Source organism: Perca flavescens, chromosome 3 (assembly GCF_004354835.1).
Source record: "Perca flavescens isolate YP-PL-M2 chromosome 3, PFLA_1.0, whole genome shotgun sequence".
Classification (NCBI taxonomy): Eukaryota; Metazoa; Chordata; class Actinopteri; order Perciformes; family Percidae; genus Perca; species Perca flavescens.
Window position 1 is genome coordinate 24663056 of NC_041333.1, and position 27872 is coordinate 24690927.

The 27872-nt window shown below is 39.5% G+C and overlaps 1 protein-coding gene across 2 annotated transcripts in view; it reads right to left on the minus strand.

The window, feature by feature from the left end:
- Window positions 1–25791, minus strand: part of gramd1bb (GRAM domain containing 1Bb) — a 144283-nt gene extending 118492 nt beyond the window's left edge. The window contains exons 1-3 of one of the 2 annotated variants that reach the window (XM_028572402.1): window positions 25448–25791; window positions 25184–25345; window positions 18615–18776 (exon numbers count right to left, since the gene is read on the minus strand). The gene's annotated coding sequence lies outside the window, so the exon portion shown is untranslated. Of the gene's footprint in view, window positions 1–18614; window positions 18777–25183 lie in introns of both variants that reach the window. The other variant, XM_028572395.1, reaches the window with a different exon arrangement.
- Window positions 25792–27872: the final 2081 nt, after the last annotated feature.

The window sequence follows — 27872 nt, forward strand, 5'->3', positions numbered from 1 at the left end:
ACAGCATTGCTTGGAGCTAAATGCTAACATCAGCATGCTAACATGATCATGGGGACAACACTAACATCCTGATGCTTAGCAAGTATCAAACGCAAAACGCAAGTAGCTTTTTGGGCGGGTCTCGGGCACTATACTATGGGCCCTATTTTAACCATCTGAAACGCAAGTATGACACGCAAAACGCAAGTAGCGCTGTTGCTATTATAACGGCAGGATAAATGAGTCTTGCGCCCAACGCAAATCTAAAATGGGTTGGTCTGAAGTAGCTAGGTGTGGTTTGGGCGTAACCTGCAATAAACCAATCAATCAGAGTTGAGTGTCATCTCAAATTCCCTTTAAGAGCAGGCGCGCTTGTTCCATGGCGGATTGCTATTATGACGGCGAATTTGCCTGGCGCACGCCAGTGGGAGTTGTCCCGGATGCGGCAAAGTAATAAATGCCCGTCTTGGCCGGGTGGCGATGTTGCTGCGGCCTCTCGGGCGCATCTCCTCAAGTCTGGAGAGGATTGCTGCAGCCATGGAGCGTGGGCTTCCAAACGCACCACCTGCTCCTGTTGTGCCCCTTCCTCCTCCCCCCACTCCATCTCCACCAGGAGCACATCGCACATTGCCACTCCCGGACCCTCAAGTGTCCAATCCCGCCGTAGTTCAATATCACGTCTCCTTAAGTCCTCTAATATTTCCTCATTTATGTCATCAACACATTCATGATTCATGGAAATGTTGTGTAAAACACAACAAGCCACAAAGAATGCTGCAACTTTTTGAGGACTGTACTGTAAAGTGCCTCCTGACCGATCCAAACACCTGAAGCGCATTTTCAGTAATATTTTTCCTTGTAATTATGTATGGTTTGCAAAAATGGCAACTGCTGCGTCTGTGTAGAAGAGAGAAGCAAAGTGTATACGCGTTGGGCACACACTACATTATGGCCAAGCATGAGCCCCTAAAACAGCATCTGAATAACGCACCACTGACTTTAGACCAGGTTTTTCCTGGTCAATGGCGGAATGGTTTTCTGAAACTGCAAAAACAGCACCAGGGAACGTTTGCGCCTGAACACTCCTCCTCTTTTCACTGAACCGCCCCCAGGAGCACAAATACATTCCCTACGTCTGTGCGTCTGTGGAGGGAAAAGTCCGCTGTGCGTCAGGTGCAAAATAGGAATGATACATGCGTCGGTGTACAAAGGCAATTGCGCTGGGTGCAAGATAGGGCCCATAATGTTTACCATGTTCACCATCTTAGTTTAGCATGTCAGCATGCTGAAATTTACTTATCAGCACTAAACACAAAGTACAGATAATGATGGGGATGTCATGAGATGTGATGGTTTTTGCAAGTATGTTTGTAAGTAAGTCAGGGGATCAACAAAGGCATTGGGAATCATCTTTGAGGACCATGAATGACTAAACCAAGACATTCAATTTATAAAATATTGACTGATAAACAGTTGACGGACAATGCCTGCAGCCTCTTTATCCTCTGAGCCTCATCTCCCTTCTCCTATTCCTCCTCTAACTCCTTATGCACTCTGTATCCCCATCATTATCTGGCACTAATATCTGCTACTAAAAACCGATGTGTAACAGTAGCCTGCCATTAGTTATGTTGATTCTACTTTCGGGGCAGTAAAGGAGAGATCCACCAAATGTAGCCTTCAGTGTGCCAAATGTCTACTCCACCACTGACATGCTGTGTTTATGGGTCGTACTGTACCGCTCATCAGCCGTATTGTGTGGGTTAAACCAGTATAACGTCATCTGCAAAGTGGTAAAAGGTTTAATTTTGTATTGTGGTAATCTGAAAACACAAAAGCGGAGAGGCAGTCATTTGTGAGAAATGACTCTGCCACAATGTGCAATCTGAATGTACGCAATACTTGCAGTAAGCAGAATAATAAAAACTGTCTTGTGATGACAGCTGCTAATTATAGCAGATGCTGTGCCAACCCTCTGGTTTTTGTTTTTCGTCTCATCTGCTCTCTAGTGTGACATGTAGGAAGTTAGTTTTGTTTGCTAGTTGCTCATTAATTTCCCAAAGGTAAACTAAGCCCCTTACTTTCATTGGCTAAATGATCATTGGAGGTTATAATTTCTGTTCAACTAGATGAAAAAGTCAAGAGTACAGAGCAGAACTAATATGTTTTATAATATCTGGAACATATTAACCGCACAAAATAAACTCACTGTAATAGCGGGAGATGTATACAGGAAAAACAAATATAATTTCCTGTGCATGGACCTTAGACATTTTTTTTAGTTAGTCTAGCTCACGCAAGGTTTCATTCTTTATAAGTAATTTATGATCTATTTTCCCTTTGCCATCTGTTAATAGCTTTCAATCAAAATATTGTGGCTCATACATACCAAAAATAAAGTTTTCTAGATAGAACATCCACTTGCCAAGAGTAGCAGAATTTGTCATTCTTAATTTTTCTAGTTGATGCAAATGGGTTATAAAGCAAGGATTGCTTTGAATTATTCAATCACAACTGAGCTGAAATGTAGAAATAACATTTTCTCTTTCATTAGTGTTAAGGAATTTTACTCACTATCTCAAGAAACTAAGCTGAAAGACGCAACCAAAGATCCTTTATACCAAAGATAGCGCATCAAGAATCACCAATAGTATGAAACGGTACACACTCCCTGTCTCCTAAAGGGGCGTGGCCTCGTTTGAACGTGTAGTGAACGCCATGTGGATGAATTAAAAGTTATGTATTTATTAACATGTTATTTTGCTAACGTTAGATATTTACACAGCTAATAAGACATATTTACCATCACGGAGATTAGTTTTGTAACGGCTTTCAATAACGTTAGCCGACGTGAGCTTCTCTGTGTTGGCAGATCTCGCGAGAGTTTGGTCCTCCTGAGACAGAAACAGGTCTCAAACAAAGTTAATTTTCTCCCGATATGTCCATCCAAAAAATGCCATTTTAGTGTCAGAATGTTCTGGAGATAAGTGGCTTGTGAGAAATGGATCCAATATCTACTTTGGTGGCTATGGGGCGAAAGGATCGCTCATAATTTGTGTTCACGTTCACTTCTCCCATTGGAATCAATACACCTTGGACCTGCCGCTAGTCTCCTAAAGAGGCGTGGCAGTGGCAGAGCCTACGTGACATGGATAGATGAAACTAACTTGAGTTGGGGCGTCTCGGTTCTAAACCGTCTCTGACGCAACATCCTGTATTTATTCAACTTCACCTCAATGCCGAAAGAAAAGCTATTGCCACAAAAAGACACAACAGTCTGTTGTCACTTTTTAATTAAAAAATTGTAACTTCTTACATACAGTATTTGATACCTGATATGGTGTGATATCAAAATGACTTTCATACCAATATAAATGTGTATTCATCAAATAGTCAAGTAAAACACTTGTAGTGCAAAGCTAATAGTGTTTTTTAGCACAGAGATAACAAAGGGATACAGTTTCAACACAGGATACTTAAGTGTGGGATTTATATACTTTACACTATGGCAAGTGAAGGAAACTGCTTCAGAGCTAAGCGCTTATAGTATGTAACCACAAAGTCGGACCCAACTTAACACAAACATTCATACAGGAAAGCATCACACAGAAAGGTGAAAATGTATGCTCACCAGATGACAGATGGTGTCAAGATAATAATAATAATTCAGCTGCTCACAGCAAGGTGGGGAGGAGAGTGGGCCAACAGAAATGACAATAATTAAGTGGCAAAAATAAAAGATTTGACTATATTGTGGTTTAACATCAAATAACCTTTGTGAGATCAAAAAACAACCGATTACAAGAGAACGTCACAGAGTCAAACCCGGACATAAAAGGTAACTATGGTATAATTGTACAGAGCAGTGTTATGAAAAGATAATGTGAAACACATTTAACAAAAAGAAAAAAAAATTAAAAAGGCGAGAGGAAAATTGTATATATAAGAAATCTAAAATAGAACTTTGAAAAATAGTAATAAAATGCTAATAGGAAATAGAATACCAATGCAAACCTGAGCTTTCTTTACATACTGTACAGGTAATCTCAAGTTGGGTTAGGCAGGGTTCTAGTTTGTGTGACAAATAATACTCTGTCCAGAGACTGTAAAGTACGACGGCAAACCTCTGACCTCGTACGGTACATTCATTTTTCTCACACATCTCTCAATTGAGACTGAGATTAGTTAAAGTATGGCACTGGAGGGACTACAAATCAACTGCTTTGTCACGTTGTCTGGTAGACAGGAAGCTACTGCATCCCTAATACATAGCTAATGGTTTGAGTTTCAGTATGGGCATTAGAGAGCAGGACAGTGGCACTGGGAATGCAGGGGGAGAGAATCCAACATCAATCTTCATTCTGAGCAGGGTCAATCAATGCTTAAAATAAACCCATTAAACTGACAGTGACAAAATACCACGGTTTGAACTATGCACCTGTCGACACCTCTTGCCTAGACTGCAGGTTCTGCAAACTCTGAGCGTCACGCGAGCGTGTCAGCCGCGTGGCGTGTCCGTTTATATTTCGGCTCCCATGTTAACAGGTTAGAGCTGCCTGCGTTTATATTTCGGCTCCCATGTTAACAGGTCACACTGCCTGCGTGAGATGCGTGCCTGCTAGAAATAGAACAGACGCCTATTTTTTACGCGAGACACGAGCGTGTTGGAAGCGTTTCCAGGCAAAATAGAATAGGAAAATATGTTTATATATCATTTAGACACAAATACATATTAACAAATGACATGATGTTTGACAGCCTCTAGGTTTTGATATAAATGCAGATAAGCCTATATGAATGTAATTTATTTTTTTAATCGATTTTCTAATATTGCACCTGTCAATACAGAAATATTCTGTCAATTGCCGACGTTGTCTTTGCTGAAATCAAATCAGTATATATTTAACATGGTATTTCATTTTATCAATGGGAAACATACATGTGTCCAGACAAGGCTAGCAGCAGCAACGCCGCGTCAGACACGTTTCTGGTGGGTAAAGACAGACAAAATCCACGCAGCTGAAACGCCACGCTCACGCCACGCCTGCAGTGTGTAACCGGCCTAACTGTTATCGTTCTACATTGCATCAACCACAGAGCAGTCACACATCTGATGTGACTAAATAGTGCCTGACATCCAGGCTGCCATGTCTGCTAAATATTTAATTAGGTCAAAGTATAGTATTTCTAGTACACATGCATGCTGAGGGTCTCAGTGCTGTATGACTCACACTGTAGTGTTTCTCATTTAGTTACTTCTGAGTCCTCAATCCCTTAAACAAACTAGCTTGCATTTATAGATTCTGGAATTTCCACTGTATGCATTTAGTTGACACTCACTAAATGTTGCAGTGATTGTGCAGGTGGGGAATTATTCTCCTGCACAAGGACGGTATGACAGCATACAGTTGTTGGACACATAACAGTACTGTGATTTGAACCTGTAAACTTAAGTAACTGACCGATTGTGACAATATCTGTTCACAGGGATTCCACCTTAAAAAGAAACTTTATCAGTCACTAAAATAAATAAATAAACATTTGAAGCCTTAAATGCCCAACCAAAATGTTCCATAATTTAATTCTATTAAAAAGGTCTCTTTAATCCAGTAATTTACCCTGTAGCCAACGCAAGTAGTAGGGACACTAGGCTCCAACGTGGGAGGCCATATTTCAATTGTAGATTTGTGCTGTTAAAAGCCTAGGCTATTCATTTTATAGTGTCACATTGACTACGTTTACATGCACAAAATATATATTTTTTTACCTTTGTCCAAAAAAGAAACATTCCTACTGTACTGAGCTGTTACATCGCTAATGAAAAGGATTATTCCATTAATATCATGCGTCTACATGCAGCCATGCATACTCCGATTAATGTTGTGGGCTTGTTGGACCGTGCAAACACAGCCTCCCGCTTTCATTACTTCAACCACCTTCTGGAAAAGATCCGCATTGCGATATTTGCAGATATCTAAAAACCTGCTGATATCCAACTCTTTCATAATGTGTAAAAGTAGGTGTGTTTCTCCCTCCGACCAGAGATGTGGGCTTTTCTTTTGGACATGCATCTCTACCCTAGCCTTGCAAACTGCAGGATAGTTGGTTTGTGTACAATGGACAGAGCTGAACGTAAACAGGCAAGAGGCCGTGTAAAACTGGGTTACAAAACCCAAATAAGACGCATATTCCGAATATACTGTATACATGTCCAAAGAATGCTCCTAAAATCTGAATACATCAGCATATCCCATGTCTTAATCGGAAAATGCCACATTCGGAATAAGGCTTAATTCAGAATATCCAAACTGAATATTCTGTTTACCTGACCAGTATCAAATTTGGGATACTGTGTGCATGTAGACGTAGTTATTGTTGTCTCATTTCTAGTCGATAGATAGATTTGATTGAAGATCAACCTCATGCTGAGAGCAGACGTTAGACAGGAGTGTCTGTGTGTGTGTGTGTGTGTGTGTGTGTGTGTGTGTGTGTGTGTGTGTGTGTGTGTGTGTGTGTGTGTGTGTGTGTGTGTGTGTGAGAGAGAGAGAGAAAGAGACTGTGAGATAGAGAGGGTCGTTGAGAGGGAAGGTGAGTGAATTATTGCACAGAGACCAAACTCAGTTACTCAGTTATTGTTTCTGATGCAAACTTCCCTACATTCATAAATCTCAGGTATTCACTAGATATTACAGAGACTGTCATCTATTTTTCTAAGGAAATCAAACAATACATTTCCAACAGTGTTGGCTGCTTGAGATAAAGTAGCACATTGTGTTGAGAGCATGGGTTTAAAAAGAAAGGCTGGCAAATGGCCAACAAGTCATCTGATGTTAATCCTGAGTTAGAAAGAGTAGAACCACAAGTAGAACCAAATCTAAAGGTCTCCGGTTATATGTACTTTCTGAGGTTAGTTACAATGCCAATTGCTCGTGAGTATGTAAAAGTTTACTTGTAATTTCATAATCTAGATATTTAGTTTAGTTTAGTTTATTTAGCAGGACAATGTGCAGTTACATTAAAAAGATGGCTGCACCAGATTTAGCCTTATGCTACTTTCCATCTGTAGTCCTCCACAATTATAATGATCTAACAGAGTTGAGTACATGACAAAAACAATAAACATAACATGTTTATACAACAAGACAGTTAAGACAATGTAAATAGACTATTTACACCAAAGGTGCAATACACAGATATTGTATTACTACAACACATCCGTTATAATGATTTTCTCAATTATATAAACATTGAGCACGTTTTGATGGCTTTTTGTATCTTGAAAGCTTGAAAAAGTGTAAATACAATTTTTAGGTACTAGTGCAGTAATTCTTGCAATCTGAAAGGAGACTCTTCACTAATTGCCTTTTTCTACAACAAGGACAACACAAATCCCAAACTCTCCAAGCATAACACCACAAATGCCCAACCTGCAACACTTCACAACACATGCTGTATAACTCCACCCTGGGGACAGAATCTATTATTTCCAACACAGCACCTGCTTCTGTTGCAACTTGTGCCAACATGATTTGTAAGTCTCCTACAGCCAGTCGAGGCACAGAGAAAAAAGCATCATCGGTTCTATTTATTTGGGGGGGCGGGGGGTGCAAGTGGGTGCAGACTAAGGAGAAAAAAGTGCTGGCAGCACGGCGCTGCCCTTCATTCTGGACCTCAGGTTACTCTAAATTACAGCATATGAAGGTCAGTCATAGTACACCTCTATCGCAAGAAGAAAACAAAACCACTGATATACACAGTTGATAAACAGTTCCACCAACTAAGCCATGTTAAATAACTCCACTCTGACTAGGTGCTAATGAGGTGGTGACTGAGCCACAGTACTTTCTGTCCTCTCATCCCTAAAATGTCAGGCATACTTGCATGCACATTGAGCTGCTTCATTTTGCACATTTATCCAAGCACATATAAGGCAAACAGTGCAGCAGAATGAATGTATGGACATGCAGATTTTTTCACTAAAAGCTGCGGAGAGGAGCTGACATACGTTACCTCAGTGAGTGGCGCGAGATCTGGTCGCTGGGTGAGAGTCAAAGATCATTCTGCCAGTGCCATCTGTCAAGCAGGTTGAGTACAAAGGAAGTAGGAGCAAGTGTCCCTCTCCCTGCTTCCTGTGCACCTCTCTTGCTTCACAAAAGTCCCGTGTTACATTAGAGGAGAGAACCGTACTCCACAAGAGGGGGAATCCTCCGTCAGACTAAAGACAACCTGAAGCCAGTTTCAATCCCCCTTGAGAAGATAAAAGAATACACCTCCCTTTTCCTGGGGAATCGCGACTTGCTCCTGCCACTGCACAAAACCCTCTTCCCTCTCTTCGTTACTTCTGCCTCCTTCTCTGCTCTCCTTTCTGATCCTGCTCCACTTGTACACTCGCTCGCTCACTCACTCTGGCATGCATTCTTATCCATTGTGGCTCAGAGCTCACAGACACATACTGTACACACAAACAAATGCAAATAACATAAAATCATAAAAATCTGCGTGTTCACAGACTATTTCTGTAGAATCTCTTTGTAACTTCCTGTTACATAATGGAACATGTGTTTCTGTGTTATGTTCCCACTATCGATATATTCTCAAATCATAATACGAGGGTCAGCAGTAAGCTCTTTCACCTATATAATATTTGGTTCCTATTTCCGTTCTAATAAAACTGGATTATATTCATCCCTTGGTTTTAAGATGACAAAACAATTACTCACACATTCAACAAGGAACAGTGTGTGTGGAGGGATTCAGACAGAACGGAGGATGCCTTTGCTGTTATGTAAAAATGGATATAATGAATAAATTTTTCAGAATGAGTCAGAGACCAGTAAGATTTCCCTTGCCAAGCCCATTCACCATGATCACATAATAAATGGGCTACACTGTATGTATGCCCGTGTGCATAAAGCTATCATACACGCAACTGGATGTTCTCTAGAGATGTTCTATTTTGAGCCTTCAGTTGTAATGCACAACAGAAGAAAGAGGACAGGAAAGGCAATATTATGAGAATCTCCCCTAAAATTACACTCTTCCCCCCTTCCGACCACCACTTCCCCATCTCTCTCTCCGTGCGGAAAATGTCCATGCTTTAAGGGGATAACAGCAGGAGGGAGGGACTGAGTTGTCTGTGGGATATAAATAGTGCTGGATTGACCTGAACCATAGGCAGGTGGTGGGGAAAGATCCAGCAACTAACATAATGACAGGTAGTTACAACAGCAGGCACTGAGACTGGACCAATCACTTGACACACACACACACACACACACACACACACACACACACACACACACACACACACACACACACACACACACACACACACACACACACACACACACACACACACACACACACACACACACACACACACACACACACACACACACACACACACACACACACACACACACACACACACACACACACACACGTTTAAGCACTATAAAAATGCAGCAGACAAGTTACTGTAATTGGAGCCTGTACTGGATACAGTATTTTATGTGTGTCTGTTTGCTGAGCTAACAATGTTATGCACACTATTGTAGTAGCTGTATGAAAACTGGGACATGTTTTGTTGGGATTTTCCATGTTGACATGATGAATGATTTGGGTATATGGAGAGAAATAAATTATATTTTCCTCAGTCTGCAGCATTGGTCTTGTGTAGTGTGGTGAACTTATTGTACATTTGCACTCTGTAATTCATTTACAGTACTCTAATCACTGAGAAGTAGAATTGCTAAAAGTGTTTTAGGTTAGCAACAGCAGTGTGTCACTAGTTAAAACAGAATTAAGTCATATGAGATGTGTGTGTTTCATATGGTAACAAAATAGGTTTATTATAAATTAGTGTATAGTGTTTCATTTTGCAAAGGGTCTGAGGTGTTCTGCTAATTCGGTGTGGTTGTGCTCACTGGGTGTAGGGTTTTGAAAAACCGGTCCCTGTTTTCAAAACAGTCCTTAAGTAATCGGAAAAAACTAAGTAGCAACGTCTCCGCAATTTGTGGCGGCTGCCAATAATAGCAGATATGGCACAGTACTTTGCAAGCTGTTTAGCCCTCTTTTTGGCCATCCCAAGTTGTTGGTTGGTATTTAACACACACACACACACACACACACACACACACACACACACACACACACACACACACACACACACACACACACACACACACACACACACACACACACACACACACAATTGTGATTATAAAGTAAGGCATGGCAGCTCTAATCTGCAGATTAGCTCAGGGTTTAAAACTACACAAAGATGAAAGTCACCTGCCTGCGGTCCAGGCAGCTAGTGACCAGTTTGGTAAAACCTTTTACTATATTCCTCTTACCAGAAAACACAAAGCAGGTGTTTTTGCAGTACAGTTAGGGCTGGGCGATATGGAGAAAATCAAATATCACGATATTTTTGACCAAATACCTCTATCGATACCGCAACGATATTGTAGTGTTGACTAATGGTGCTTTCACAAAATATTTACACAATGAGATTTTTGATAAATAATCATCAGTAATGTGGATATAATGACTAAGTGGGTAAAGGCAAATAATAGAACAGTTACAACAGTCTGGTAAGTTCAGAAAATGACATCACTTTACTGTAACGCAGCCTTTAAAACCAGGAAAAGACAACACTTATGCCATATTATGATATTACGATATCCAAAATCTAAGATCGTATCTTGTCTCATATCATGATAGATATAATATCAATATATTGCCCAGCTCTAAGTACAGTGCAGTAGTTGAACACAGAAACTGTATAGGGAACGACTAACAAGTACAAGACTTAGTTATGTATCACTAAAAAAAACTAAATCAATGCATGTTTCACTAGTTGATAGTGAATGTTTAATTATGAATGTACCTCAATTCCCTTGTAAACTCTTTCAGCTGCTGCAAACTACAGCATACTAGGCATTCACCATCATCATTACATTCACATTTTTCAGGCGCCATTGAGAGATTTACCATAAAAGTGATTTTGTGATGCATTTGTCAGACAAAGCTATTAAATCCAACAGTGCATTACAATGGCCATAATATGTTCAGCATTTGTACAAAACCCACAGGGCAACTTAGTTGCCAAAGAGTCTTGTTTTTTAAGTGGAAAAAAAGAGCTTTTTTTCTAAATAAATTAATGTTATTAAAGTGAACTCAGAGCAGATTTTCCATCACAGGTAGTTAAAGACAAGGTCAAGGAACAGTGTGTAACTAGTACTTACAGAAAGTGTGTATTATATGCTGCAGTCATGTGTGGGTTACTGTATTTTGCAGACTTCATTAGGAGTACTTAGGGTGAGTTGATCAAAAGTTATTAATGTGACTTTTTTAGAACCATTGGATAATGCACTGCTTCACTTGTATGCCTAGAGCTTCCAAGTGAAATGATGGTAAAATATGAGTAACATTTGTTATTTCCATGATTACACTGTCAAATGTAATACTTTATGGCTGTTGCAAGACTAGTTACAAAGCAGAGTATTCCCAAAACATGTAAAAGTGTAGTAAACATACAAGGTTTTATATTTTTTACTTTAAATCTCTGAACTGACTAGTCCAAGCCTGAGTTGTATTTCTTTGCTGCTGCTTACAACTCCAGAACACACAGCTCAAATTAGTCTGCAGAGATTTGTGGGAATGCTGAACATAGCTTAACATACTGTATGTAGGATCTTTTGCAAAAAATTATTATACATTTAAGGATTAGTAAAATTGGTCTTAATGCATGCTGTATGTGCACTGAGGATACAATTATGTGTTTGATCTTATAAAAGGCAGCTGTGTGAAGGTGCTGCACTGTATTATGACACAAAATTGTATTTGGTGTTAATGGATGTATAGTCAGGGACAAAACCTAATCCTCTTGGGGTTTGATTACAGAGGAGCCATACCAGTCTTAAGTACATGATCTAAAATAATAATAGGTATCCGTGAGAAATCCAATTCTGTACACACACTGTAATGTGCCGACATATGTACAAGAAAAGGAAATTGGTGGTTTGTACATGTCATGGCTTTTGAATAACAGCTGTTAAATTTAAATTCAAGGCCTTAAAAAGGAATAGTTTGATATTTTGGGAAATATGTTTATTAGCTCTCTTGCTGAGAGTTAGATAAGGAGATTATACCACTCTCACATCTGTCCGTTAAATATACAGTTTAAGGTTACAGCTAGCAGCCAGTTAGCTTAGATTAGCACAAAGACTGGAAACAGGGGGAAGCGGCTAGCCTGGCTCAGTCAGAAGACAAATTTAACACCTCTAAAGCTAATTCAATTTATTAACATATTTTTTGTGTTTAATCCGCAGTTCTGCACAACAACCACAGTGTAATAACGACAATTTGCTGCTTTACAGGGGGTAGTGAGGACTATTTCTAGGCTGAGACAAGTGGCTTCCTGGGTTTTCCACTGGTTGCCTGGTAACTGCTCCCAGCATAGAAATAGTCTGGCACATAACCACCCGTAAAATGTCAAAGCAAACAATATATAAAAGATTTTTATTAGCGAGCGTTAGAGGTGCTTGTAGGTGGATTTTTTACCTTTGGGCAGAGCCAGGCCAGCCGTTTCCCCGTGTCCAGTCTTTGTGCTAAGGGTGCTAAGGTAAGCTATCCAGCCGCTGGCGATAGCCTTACATTTGAAGGACGGATAAAAGTGGTACCTAGGTTGTCATCTTACTCTGTGCCAGAAAGCGAATACGATTATTTCCCAAAGGTCCTGGAAGAGAATATTGAACATGACATTGAGTTCGTTGCAGTATGCTGTATGCATGTATGTTTTATGTGGAGTCTGTGTGTAGCGGTTTATACTGTATGCGATGACCCGTGTAAGAATAGCATGATTGTCCACTGTAGGTTTGATGCGTTTCATCTTTCTCAACTTATTTCTTGGAAATGTGTAAAATCTAGCTTAATATCAATGCAAATTGCTTTGTTTATTTCCACACATAGGATGAATATGGCTATGAATATAAATTTAAGACTTTTAAATACCATTATGTATGAAATTTAAGACCTTTATTACAACATTAACTAATTCAGTTTTTTCAAGCCAAGTATCGCTACACTTGCACTTACCCAAAGCTAAGGAATAAAATCTGATTTATATCTCTGGTCCAATCCGAAAGAGACAAAAGCATCAAAAACACCAAAGCTGATTGGCTGCAATATAGTGTAAGTTGCATGTTGGTCTCATTTGTAGTCGTAATACAGCGAAATTATATTTGTACCAGCGACAGAAAGAACTACAAAAGGGTTCTTGCACCATTGTTTAAGTCAAATGTAATGCTTTTTAAGACATTTTTAAGACCACCACAAATATAGTTTAAGACCTAAAAATGTTGGAAAAAATATCTGATAGGAAAGAGAATTTATTCATTGATACGATTAATTAACTTAATAGCTTAACAATGTCCTTATAGTCCTTGTGACAGACATACAGAGCTCAATCTGTCAATGGAAAAAGAAATTCAACAAATATCTTAGTTACACCACAGTGGGTTAGCAAAGCAGTTTAGTGTAAATATGTGCGCTATTTATTCAGTTTGGGAAATCCCACAATTTCTACAAAGCTAACTTTTATTTTGTTGGCAACGTTAGATGTATAAACATGTCTGCTTACTGTGTGAAGAACCCACAACCACTCTGCCCTTTGAGTTTCTGGTGGCGACACAAAACCACTCAAAGCCGCCAGTTGAGAAGCAGCGAGGGAGTCTGAAATTTTAGCATTTCAGCCCCACTAGCCACCACTGCGTACCACTTGTTTTAGCAAGCTAATGCTAAAGTGCTTTCACTCTGATGGTCCCTAACGTTACATCTTATGGCATCAATTGCACCTCGTTGTTTCCTGCCGACTTGAACCACCCCTGAAACCTATTCTCATCAAAACCATTGAACCAAATGAAAACCATTGTTCATTTAACTTGCACCGTCCCATCCTGAAAGTAGCACACACGGCTATATAAAATAAGGTGAAACATGCATCACCGTCACTAGCTAGCTAACGTAACGATAAACTCCTGAAAATGCCGCAAGGCCTCATCATACCTAACAGACTACAAATGGCTACAAAATGTGAGGTAACCAAAGACACATTAGGCGATTTACGGGACACGTAATCATCTTAAAAACACAGTCAGCTAATTTAATACCTACAGCAAATTTATAGTAAATTTAAGACATTTTATTACCTTAATTTCACGAAATTTAATTTAAGACATTTTAAGACTTTTTAGGGACCCATGGGAACCCTGCTACAACAACAATAAAACTAAAGTGCACTGATGTAGGTTTATTAATACCTGTTTAAAACGATTTAAATCCTACGACAATACTTTTAGTGGATTTAAGACTGTGTAAGACCCAGAGGAAACCGTGTTAACATCCCTGACATGTCAGGCCCCATATTCCACACAGTCTAATTAGAAATGTAGCTTTCCATATCCCTCTATCAGACATAAAGTACACACACATGCGTGCATTTCAGAGGAAGGGTCAAAGTAGCCTGAGCAAGCCACAAGGGGCAGATACATTTATAGTTAAAGATTAAAATGTTGGTCACTGAATGACCTACCTCCTGAGCTGCAACTGGCTGCCCTTCTCTGTTCCCTTTCCTCCCAATTACAGTGAATACTATTTATTATGACGGCAACTTAAAAAAAAATAAAAATAAAAAAAAATCCTCTAACCTAACCCATATTTCCTTTAGCTAAATTTATAACACTTGGTTTCACTTCACATTTTCCACATCCATTTATTGAATGTGTGCGTGCCCAATCCACAACATTTGGTTTGACTCATGACACTTGAAAACATTTATTTCTGGGCCAGGTCTCAGCAGATCCTCAACTAGCCGTTTCTGCCTCACTAGACTTTATACCTTCAACGCAGTATGAAAAAGGAGCCAGTAAATCCCCGACAGTATGGGGCTCTTCTGACTTTGCCTGATGCAGGATGTGCACCACCTTATCTCAGCCAGTTCCCCTGCCATCGGCATGGGCCATGTGTTAACTGTGATCTGACTGAATTTCATGGCAACAAAAGAATTACAATTTCTGAATGACAAGCTCAGTAAAAGGAGGTGCTGACAGTAATGACACAGGAAGATTTCTAAGCATGGCACACTGTGACACTAGCTTCCTGGATACTGCTAGTTAGGCGATAAAACAATCTCGAAACGGGATCGCGATAAAATTCAGGTCGATAACGATGATAAGCTTTGGACATATTTACCCGATAACACAACTGCCACAGTCTGCCTTTTCGGCTTGGATGCCGGACCCGCCCACTTCCTATTGTGAGCGTTTGAGTTGCCGGTGTTGGGTTGATATATAAATTGTTGAATAGGACCTAAAAGCCTTGGAGAAGTGTTATGGGCTGGACCAGATGAATTCTTAATTAGTGCTTCCCTAAGAGCAATTTAATCAACTGGCAGTAAAATTCCTGCTGACCGAACCTGTACAGTATGCACCAAAAGAGCAGAGCAGAAGTTATGGGTTTTCTAAATTACACCCACGCAAGAAGTTGCATCGAAACGCATTTTTTACATAACACAAGTCTTGTAAATTGTCACAATATCATTTGATATGTGAATCCCATCATTTGGTCAATGACAGCAAACATATTTACAGGCAATGCAAAAAGGAATGATTCATATGAATAGTGTCACAGATTTATAAGAAGCCCACAGTAAAAAAAAAAAAAAAAAAAAAAGCAATGTAAAACTGTAAGGACAGCAGAGACAGGATTGTAATGCAACAGAGAACGCCAGAGGGGCTGGCACCACAATTATATAAAACCTCAATTTACGTTCACCCAAGACAAGTTCAGACACCTGACAAGTGACTACGCACCATTGAGAAATGTCCTTATAGTCCTTGTGCATCCTCAAACAAAAATGATATAAGTCTATTCAAAAAGGCAATCTGATAGGTCAACTAAACATGTAGAACGTGCTCAAATCAGCATGACAGCCAATACATCTGCAGCAGCACACCAAGCTCATCACTTAAAATATTACTCCGCCATTTCCATGTCAACATCACAGAATTGAATCAAAAACTATTTTTGAAACATTTGTATTCATGAAAATGAATCAGGAACCACAGTGGAACACACCGAAACTCAACATATTTATATGAAGTTATTCTTTTTAAACGACTCACGCTCTGAAGTTAACGGTTACTGGAAATGTTTGGATCACATCAGCCGTGCCGCTGACAGGGCGCTATGTTAAAAATAGCTTCTGCATGTGAATTTCGCAGACATACAGAGCTCAATCTGTCAATGGAAAAAGAAATTCAACAAATATCTTAGTTACACCACAGTGGGTTAGCAAAGCAGTTTAGTGTAAATATGTGCGCTATTTATTCAGTTTGGGAAATCCCACAATTTCTACAAAGCTAACTTTTATTTTGTTGGCAACGTTAGATGTATAAACATGTCTGCTTACTGTGTGAAGAACCCACAACCACTCTGCCCTTTGAGTTTCTGGTGGCGACACAAAACCACTCAAAGCCGCCAGTTGAGAAGCAGCGAGGGAGTCTGAAATTTTAGCATTTCAGCCCCACTAGCCACCACTGCGTACCACTTGTTTTAGCAAGCTAATGCTAAAGTGCTTTCACTCTGATGGTCCCTAACGTTACATCTTATGGCATCAATTGCACCTCGTTGTTTCCTGCCGACTTGAACCACCCCTGAAACCTATTCTCATCAAAACCATTGAACCAAATGAAAACCATTGTTCATTTAACTTGCACCGTCCCATCCTGAAAGTAGCACACACGGCTATATAAAATAAGGTGAAACATGCATCACCGTCACTAGCTAGCTAACGTAACGATAAACTCCTGAAAATGCCGCAAGGCCTCATCATACCTAACAGACTACAAATGGCTACAAAATGTGAGGTAACCAAAGACACATTAGGCGATTTACGGGACACGTAATCATCTTAAAAACACAGTCAGCTAATTTAATACCTACAGCAAATTTATAGTAAATTTAAGACATTTTATTACCTTAATTTCACGAAATTTAATTTAAGACATTTTAAGACTTTTTAGGGACCCATGGGAACCCTGCTACAACAACAATAAAACTAAAGTGCACTGATGTAGGTTTATTAATACCTGTTTAAAACGATTTAAATCCTACGACAATACTTTTAGTGGATTTAAGACTGTGTAAGACCCAGAGGAAACCGTGTTAACATCCCTGACATGTCACCTGTAAATGTTGTTAAAAAGCAGCTTTCATGCTCATTTTCCCCACACTCTACTTAACCTTGTGAGCTGGTCCATGAAATAGTTCATGGTCTGTGTGTGTGCGTACGGCTGATGCATGCACTGAGTAACAGAGACGTCAGGTATTTGTTTGACATCACTGTTTGGCCTGCAGCTGCAACATCATTTAACCCTGACCCACTGAGAATACATTTTGGGATGACCTGCCCTAGCTCTGTTACTAAATAACTTAAACCTTTTCATTTATCTTGATAATTTGCAAGATTTAATCTTTCTGAGGCTGCTTGTCAGTACATAAATGATTGCTCACTATTTCTTATCAAGTAAGAGTAATGCTATTGTGCCACCATGTGGACAGTGATCTGCACCACATTGACTGATGTGGAAACTGACGATGAAAAGGGAAAGTGAAAATACAACTACTTTAAGAATATTGGATGGTTCAAGTTTTGAGTCATTCTCATGTTAGTGGTTAAATACATTAATTATAAAAATACATAATTATTCTTGAGGAGGAGTTCTTTGGTTGTACAACAAGCCTCACATGTAAAACTCACCTTTGGGTTGCACAGCATGCTGTAGGTAAGTAGTAATGATTTGGAGCATATTGATAGGTAACAGAAAAGATTGAACGTTAAGTGGTGTGAAGAAATTCAAAAGATTCTTTTTTGTATTTGCGGGGCTACTATACTATATGTGTAGTGAAATTAGTGAAGAAGTACAAGATAAGTTTAAATTTAACCTTGAATAGCACACAAGAAAATTTCACATACAACAATATTGAGTGTACAGTATAGCAGCTTTGTCTAAATAGAAGCTTTGAGAAATTAAATGTACTTTCAGGAACCTTTAGCACTTTAAATGTGAACTGTGTGTGTGTGTGAGAGGAGAAGATATTTAGGAATTTAACTGTTTATATTACTTTTTTATGTTTAATTTTTTTGTCTCCAATACTGATGGTGTTCACACACAAAAACATTCTCTGAAGGATACTAAAGACTTGACGGGATTCGAAAACCTTTAGTGAAGATTAGCAACGTGGCTTTAGCACATTAGATTCTATAGTACTATATATTACCTCAGGCAAATTGACTTTGCATGTTGAATGTTTTTTTTTTTTTAATATGTCATACAAGACAAATGAATTACAGTAGCGTGAGGAAAAATGCATTGAATTACTTTGGAGCACATGTACATCTTTACAACCATTAAGATACCTGCTAACAGTGCTGGATTGCATCTATTCAATATGCTCACTAATAAGCCCTGATTCTAGTTTGTATTGGTCTATAATTAATTTGGCTATTCAGTCAGAGGGTAGGAAATTACTTTGAAGGGCTTTACTGAGCCATGACCTCGGGGACTCACCCTGTTTTATCTTTGGACTGCACGGGTATGAAGATAGGAAGGTGGATACTAAATCAATTTCCCTGCGTTGGCTCATTAGCTGGGGCCCTTGGGTGAGCCAGGCTCCGTGGTGATGCCCTTGGAGGAACAAAGCCAAGTCACTTGCAGAGTGGCTTGTGGAGCCTGGAAGTGAGAAGGTGCAAAATGCTTACACATGGTATTAAAAAACAGTGTTGACAAACATGATGCTTTGCTGTGATATACAGTATTAAACTAGAGCAATGGTGGCAATACAAAAAAAAAAAAAATCTAAAAACACAACAAATTACCATGAGCTTATCCTTTCTTCATATTTACATGTATACACAATACTTGCCATTAATCCCCTTTAAACTAATGACTCTTGTGCAGTAGGCTTTGAAGATTAATATGAGTTATCACATACGGTTAGTATACATCATATTGGTCTACACTAGACCATGATTATCTTTTACGTTTCACATCCAGATCTTTAAAACAAAACAATCCAACCGATTACATCAATTAACAAAAAGCTTTAACAGCGAATGAAACACACGTATGTCAATACAGTATATCCCTGTGACAGCAAGGCATTTATCCAGTTCTCACAATGACATATGGCATAGCATTAATGTGGAAAAACTTGTGGTGCCTTGTGATCCAATAGCACAGCTCAGTTTTATAATCTCTCTAGCTGCAGTTTGTTAACAGGTCTGCCGGTTCAACACCAACAGCATGCAGTGAATTTGAGCAGGATTATGGCTTTTGTTGTTTGGATTATCTGAATATTATTACCTTCCAGAGGAGCTTAACTGACTCTGCAGCCTATCTGCCTGATTGCTCAGTTGCTGAATGCTGGGGAAATTAATAATTTATGGACCAAACAGACCAGTTAAACATTTATTATTTTACGGAAATGAACTTCTAATATAATAAAAGTTGAAGTCTAAGGCAAGTGAGGGTTCATTGCTGTTAATCTACAATAATACAACATTATGATAACTTCAAAAAGGTCTTCTGTGTCAAATTTGACAGATCAAACATGCTGTGAAGAGTCTGGGGACAAAAGTTCAACACTGGATTTTCCAAGCTACATAAAGGGATAGTTCACTGTTGGAAAGATGAATATATCTTTAAAAATTGTAGTAGAAATGTCAATTTTTTTAGAAACTTGTGGCTTCTAGGCCGAGAAAAGCCAGAAAGTGTGTTTTTGGCTCATGTGGATGAAAGACAACAAATCCCAGAATGCACTTGCTTCGCTGCTTTAGAGTCTACTCCCAAGCCAAACCTACCATTTACAGACAGACAGACAGTGAGACAGTCAACTCAACTGAAGTGTGTTTTATTGTAATTTCAACCATATACACGAAACAACGTTTCACCATGGCTCTAGTGGTGTTACACATTTAAAATATATAAAAACGACATTATATAAAAACAACATACGAAACAGGCTACATTTAGTGCACACACATTATATGCCCCGTAAAGTTTAGCTAACGCATACTAGCATTAGCGCTCGGTGGGCTGTAAATACGACTACAAAAACAGCCGTAAATTTGCGTTGAATGTAGAATGGTCGGCATTTAACAGTCACAAACTCCACCAGCAGTTAGCAGTTAGTTGGATCCAAGCACCCAATTTCTGCACCAGTCCGTGTTAACACAGCCCACCTCCACTAGTCTTACCCGGCGACAGAGCAGCAGGCCTGGTAGCTGGATAGTCCGCTACACTGTTGTTCAGCCGTGTTTCCACAACAACAAAAACACAACAGTCTCTGAACTTGCGTTGGGAGTTTCATTAAAGTTGGATGTAGTCCAGTTTGTTGTCTAATGAGCGGACACTTGCAAGCAGGATTGATGGAACAGGTGGCCGGCTAGCGTTGGCTTTCCACCTAGCTCGCCTCGAACTCCTGCACGCCACTGTCGAGGTCCCTTTCCCCGGCTAGCAGCATCAGACGACACCGAAGGCTGAGGTGCTGGTCTCCGTAGCAGGCGAAGCTTGCGTAGTGTGTCGAGTATTCTGTCTGTAATAAAGTGTCCTGCATATTCTCCGATCTGTACCAATGTATACCGGTGGTACACATGAGAATGCTGAGAAGCCAATTTAGCGAATATTCAAGATGGCTGACGTTCGTTTTGCTTTGGAAAGCTTTGTGTAAAGACAACAGTCCAACCCCCTATGGGCGGGTTGAAAACAAGCGGAAGTAGCTCCTACGACTGGCTTGTAGTCCATTGCCTGTGGGCAAAAAATCTTCCGATGATGATAAAGCGATTTTAATTAACTTTATCACAACTAAGATGTTCTAAAAAATGATATCTAGAAGTAGAAAACAGTGGACATTGGTAGACTTGAGGCCCAACACAGCTCTGTAGCATGCAAATGTGTACCAGTAAGATAAGTAGCACAGAACTCTACACGTGTGCTGACCCAAATTTGCTATGAAAGAAAACTGTGCACCAACTTTGGTGAAAAAAAAAAAAACCTGCTTAGCTTCATATTTTCAGTCAAGTAAAACATTTTAATGAGAACGTAGGCGACCCAACAGCTTTCGTCCCTATCTCTATTGTCAACAATCACCCATGTAATAGTTTTGCTTGCCAAAATAGACCGTGGTGGGGGAGCCTGTTTCTTAAACCCAGATTTAAAATGCACTACGTTATGGCTTTGATCTTCGCTGTGTTTGTGGATTGTCAGAGGGAGCAGCTGCACAAGATTTCGCAGGGATAAAAGAAAAGATCAATTCCTCGACCAAGGCTTGGATCTGCCCCATTTACCAGTCACAGCTTTGACTGTGTCCTCATTAGTTCCCTTATACGCACACTGGATCCACAGTTGCAGCATCCATGTAGAGCGTGCTGTGACAGAGAAGAAAGTGCATCGGAATCAGCCGCAGAGCTCAATCTGACACAATTCAATAATTTAACCCAGTCAGGCCCCATATTCCACACAGTCTAATTAGAAATGTAGCTTTCCATATCCCTCTATCAGACATAAAGTACACACACATGCGTGCATTTCAGAGGAAGGGTCAAAGTAGCCTGAGCAAGCCACAAGGGGCAGATACATTTATAGTTAAAGATTAAAATGTTGGTCACTGAATGACCTACCTCCTGAGCTGCAACTGGCTGCCCTTCTCTGTTCCCTTTCCTCCCAATTACAGTGAATACTATTTATTATGACGGCAACTTAAAAAAAAAATAAAAATAAAAAAAAATCCTCTAACCTAACCCATATTTCCTTTAGCTAAATTTATAACACTTGGTTTCACTTCACATTTTCCACATCCATTTATTGAATGTGTGCGTGCCCAATCCACAACATTTGGTTTGACTCATGACACTTGAAAACATTTATTTCTGGGCCAGGTCTCAGCAGATCCTCAACTAGCCGTTTCTGCCTCACTAGACTTTATACCTTCAACGCAGTATGAAAAAGGAGCCAGTAAATCCCCGACAGTATGGGGCTCTTCTGACTTTGCCTGATGCAGGATGTGCACCACCTTATCTCAGCCAGTTCCCCTGCCATCGGCATGGGCCATGTGTTAACTGTGATCTGACTGAATTTCATGGCAACAAAAGAATTACAATTTCTGAATGACAAGCTCAGTAAAAGGAGGTGCTGACAGTAATGACACAGGAAGATTTCTAAGCATGGCACACTGTGACACTAGCTTCCTGGATACTGCTAGTTAGGCGATAAAACAATCTCGAAACGGGATCGCGATAAAATTCAGGTCGATAACGATGATAAGCTTTGGACATATTTACCCGATAACACAACTGCCACAGTCTGCCTTTTCGGCTTGGATGCCGGACCCGCCCACTTCCTATTGTGAGCGTTTGAGTTGCCGGTGTTGGGTTGATATATAAATTGTTGAATAGGACCTAAAAGCCTTGGAGAAGTGTTATGGGCTGGACCAGATGAATTCTTAATTAGTGCTTCCCTAAGAGCAATTTAATCAACTGGCAGTAAAATTCCTGCTGACCGAACCTGTACAGTATGCACCAAAAGAGCAGAGCAGAAGTTATGGGTTTTCTAAATTACACCCACGCAAGAAGTTGCATCGAAACGTACTTACATAACACAAGTCTTGTAAATTGTCACAATATCATTTGATATGTGAATCCCATCATTTGGTCAATGACAGCAAACATATTTACAGGCAATGCAAAAAGGAATGATTCATATGAATAGTGTCACAGATTTATAAGAAGCCCACAGTAAAAAAAAAAAAAAAAAAAAAGCAATGTAAAACTGTAAGGACAGCAGAGACAGGATTGTAATGCAACAGAGAACGCCAGAGGGGCTGGCACCACAATTATATAAAACCTCAATTTACGTTCACCCAAGACAAGTTCAGACACCTGACAAGTGACTACGCACCATTGAGAAATAATTCATAATTTCACAGACAATTGATAATCACCCATTCTTTCTCTGAAGGGGAGGTTGAAGGCCATGCTACTGGAGACAATTTGCATTTTCGCCTGCATTTTGCAACATTAAAATGTACCATGATGCCCAAATATTGCCAGAGTACTGCACTGCTTTCAGCAACAGCCAAGTGAGCCACACCCACCCACACAAACCCACCCACCCCCACCCACACACATTATTTCCTTGGTAACGTGATTCTTGTGATTAAAGCAACAACACTGACACAGCTCCTTAGGCCAGAAAGTACCCTTGAGAATTCAAACCAATATTGAGGGCATGTCATAAAGAATTTGGCATATTGCAACACTTTTGGTTTAATCTGATCACAATGCAGAACAAACAAATTTTCAGCCCAGAAGCTCTCTTTACAAGCCACATCATTAGACGGATGCCCCTTAGTGCTCTAACACCATCACTGAGCTGTGTAATCGGGCTCTGACACAGTTGGCAAGCATCATTTCTACCGAGAGAATAGAATCACAAGATAGATTCATGACATTGGTGGGGCTGATAACTGTTCAACAGAGGAAGATATAGATGCCTAATCACCTTACCACTGAGGCTGCTAACAGCCAGTTTTCATATTAGACAAAGCCCCAATTAGATCTTAACTGTCCCACGTGACAGCTCCTGTAGCAACAGGCAGGGATGTCTGCAGTTTCACAGCAATCTCATATGCAACAGCCATTTTGGAGCATCTTGCAATATTCAAGTTCCTTAAACCTTAAGTAAAGCTCACGATTCATGAAACTTTCCATCAGCCTCTTGCTGGATGCACACTGAAGAAAATTCCAATAACACCTTACTATGGTAAAATGCTCAAGTTAGCCTAACAGTGCACTATAGACAAGAAAGTACACATTTAGTATTATTAATTATTGCATGTCAATTAGATTGCGCTTTTATCCAAAGTGACTTACAATTGCTATATATGTCAGAGGTTGCACGCCTCTGGAGCAACTAGGGGTTAAGTGTCTTGCTCAGGGAGACATTGGTTGATGTGTCACAGTGGGAATCTAACCCAGTTCTCCCACCGCAAAGGCATGTGTCATATCCACTGCACCACCCCCCAACAGTAGACACGCACTAACAGGAAAACTGTGTCTGAATACTACTGAATACAGTTTTTCCAAGGACCTTTTTTTACACTATAGTGTCAATTAACACCAGACACAAATATCTCATTATAAGCAATTGAGCCACCTTTAATTCCCACATTAACTGTCATCAAGACAAGAGAAACAGCTGGTCAACATAAGTGGCTGCCTTTTGAGGAACGTATCATTGTAATCCACACTGAAAGGGACTGCATTAATCAATAACAATTTAGATATATCAGTGCATTGATACAAGTTTAACATTTGTTAAAGTTTTATCTTCAGTGGACCAGTTACTTTATGTTTTTTGGCATAATAATACCTCTTTTACTGTTTTTCATGCTAAAATGTATCCTAATATTAGTCTACAATAAATGAACAAATAATATTTTTTAAGGTTATTTAAGCTTGCCCATAGACATCTTTAAATAGAACTGTAACATTATGCTAAAAAGGTCGCAAGGCAAGTTTAAAAGACTAGCATAGGCTAGCTATATGCATTTAGCTGGCTGACAGCCATTTAAAGTTGTGTTAAAGAATTGCCTAACTTGGCAACTTAACATTGCACGAGCAACATTAGCATTAATTTACCGTGTAATATTCACTCTCCTTTGTAGCTCTGTTTTGGTCTCTAGCAACTCCCGAGAAAATATGTCTTGGTCTTTAACTTGCTAAATGTTTGCATATTCACCAGCTAGCTGCTAGCTTCGTCTGTTTGCTGCTTTGCAGGTAACGTAGTTGGTTTATCAGAGCTTTTTTGCTGCTGTTTCTCCATGGTGTCACTGTAATATATCTCTGTCAATCAAAAGCAGCAAGGGCGAGGGCTGAATTTGTACTATTAACGTGGATTATCATGGTTTATTTTTCATTACACTACAGTTTAGGGTAGGAAAGGCTGTAGCTGTATTTCTAACGTAGACACCCTAATCCTTTCAACATCACCCACAATAATCGCCTTGTCTGTTCATATATTTCTCTCCTCGCTGGAAGCCTAAACCTCTTAACCCTACTACGGCTGTAAAGAAATCTTACTTGTGTGGTTTTCTGTCACCGCAGGGAGAACTTGACTTCCTACGTTGGTGGTGTCCATGCTGGAAAGGGCGGAAGGCGATGCTCCTGAACGGCCCGTCTTCCGATGACTCCTCCAGCCTCAGCTGAGGGATGAGATGCCCAAAGGCCATGGCGCCTGAAACACTTAAAAAATTTTAACTAACTTGCTGACTGTCAGATAACTGAGTGGGGATAGTATCTGCAACTTACTGCAAACGACTTACTGCAGGCTACACTATTATTAACCTGCAGTTGGAGCGTGTCTGTATCTGCTCTACAGGCTGCAAGGCGAGGCGGGACAGCCTCGTGCTCAAAGTGTAGTCTGGGGACCTGCAGGTGTCCTCGAGAGGGTTCCCAGTTAAGGAAAAAAGTGACTTCACTCACTTTGTGCCTCACTAGTCATAAGCACAATCCTTATGACTATATAAAAAAATCTGTTTTGTGAGTGCCCTCGTTATGCCTATATTTGAGATTAAAGGGCAACATGGGATGTAGGCCAGAAATACAAAGGCATTTCAACATATTTCACCAACTTTTGTATAGCCTTTTGCATATGATCAATAGGCTAGACAGACTGAAATGTTTACAAGGTAAATCTATAAAACATCATGCACCTTTTTGGAATTTTAAAGCTGTACAAGTAGACTACAAATTAAGATTAAGTAATTGATGTTTGCCTGGTTATGATTATTGTTTTTTTATATAAAAAAGTTTCTATAGGCTATCAGAAATATGGGTTTCTTTCATTTCAACGTGGATGGTTCCATACAACTCTGTTCACAAGTAAAATAAATGATCAGTTCACCACTTTCATTGAATTTGGGTGGTTTATTCAATTTTATAACATCCGAAGAAAAGAAATTGATAAAAGAACGTTGAAAAAAGCTTCAAAAACTTGGAAAAAAACCCAACAAAAACGTTGAAAAAGCGCAGAAAAAAAATCTACAAACATCGGAAAAAGTGACAAAAACGTTGGAAAATAAACGTTTTTACCCAGAAAAACAAAAAAAGGTCTTCAACGGGAAGACAACACAAGGTTTAACCTACTTGCAAACTAGTTGGTGAGATAATAAAGACTTGGATGCAGTGGGCTCAAATTTTGCATGTAGTTGACTGTATTTTACAGTAGGCCTACATGTCAAATTATATTGGTCTTATTGTGTATGACATAAAACTAACTATAAAACCAACAATATTGTTTCTGTGGTTTGCATGAATAAAAAGTTGATCAAGCTGTTCCGTAGATTTGCCTAGGTACCTGTGGTTTGTAGTCTGCTTTATTGGGCTGCAACCTGATGGCCAGTGTGGTTATCAGTGAGCCCTTCTGAGTTTCATATTGTCTCAGTGTTTAGTTACAAACTGTTACAGTATACACTGTGTCCAGAGTGGATTTCTGATGTTGAAAATGAATTCTGACCACCCTGTAAGTCAAGAAAAAAAAACATTATTTATACCACAGCTTAGAGTGTAAAGGTCAGGGGCGATTCTAGGATCAGACTTAAAAAAAAAAAAATTAAATGAAGGGGGCTGAGATGAAATTTAGGGGTTGAGCCCCCCTAAAAAGGGTATAAAATCGCCACTGGTAAAGGTAAAATCCTCAGCTGAATGGTTCTCCTCTTCAGAGCATAGAATTATGGATCTCCTTTGTCTAATTTAGCCCACAGTTTATTTTACTTGCTTGCTCCATTAAAAGATAATGTATCATTAATTGCCTCATTTTTCAATTAGATGGACTAATAGCTTTTAGAATTAAGATCCTAGTTTACTAAATTGATGTTCATGCATCTTGCTTTCCCTGTTTAACAAAGAAAATCAAATAGTTTCATTATTGAATATTAAGAAACATTGTTGGCTGTGTGTCTTGTAAAGCTAGTGTGCAGGCATTTTTTTTTTCTCGAAATGGCACCAATCAGAACCTCTATATGAAACAAATCACAATTGTTCTAGTTTAGAAACGGTTTTTCTGAGCTATTAAGGTCAAAGAATCACAATGTAAATGAATGCTCACATTTATCAGGGATGTCATAGGTGCATCAATCATAATCGGGCCTGGCAGATAGTACAAGTATCAGGTACTTAGTTAATTTAGTCTCCACAAATGGATAACTTCTCCATAGTCCATCTATATGCTAAGACAACTCACGTTTTTAAAGTGGAATAGCAGCGGCGGACAAGTGTAAAAAATAGCATGCTATTAACCTCTATCTAAATTTATGGGAGCTCTATAATTAGTGTAGTTGTCAGAGAGTGAAATATGCTGTAGATGTGGGTCACAGTGCAATGTTCATTACCCAGAGATAATCAGTACAAAGACACAAAAAGCACTGGTAAAAGACCACAGTATTGTTAAAACAGATTGACAATGAAGCCAATGTGTTGCCATCAGTGGTGTGCTGAAATACTTTCTTTTAAAGCATATTGTCAAAGATAATGGTTGATTAGCTTTTAGATGAATGAAATACATGGATAAAATGAAAACAGCAACATGTAGAGCGCAACAGTCTACACTTCTGCTGCACTCCTATTCATCATTATATGGTGTTGCACTTGGTGCACATATAAGGTTCCACCAGAGGGAGCTTTAAGCAAAGCCACTCTTGGTACAGCACCTGTACCAACTAACAATGGGCCTCATTCACCAACCGTTCTTACGAATAAATGTGTTCTTAAA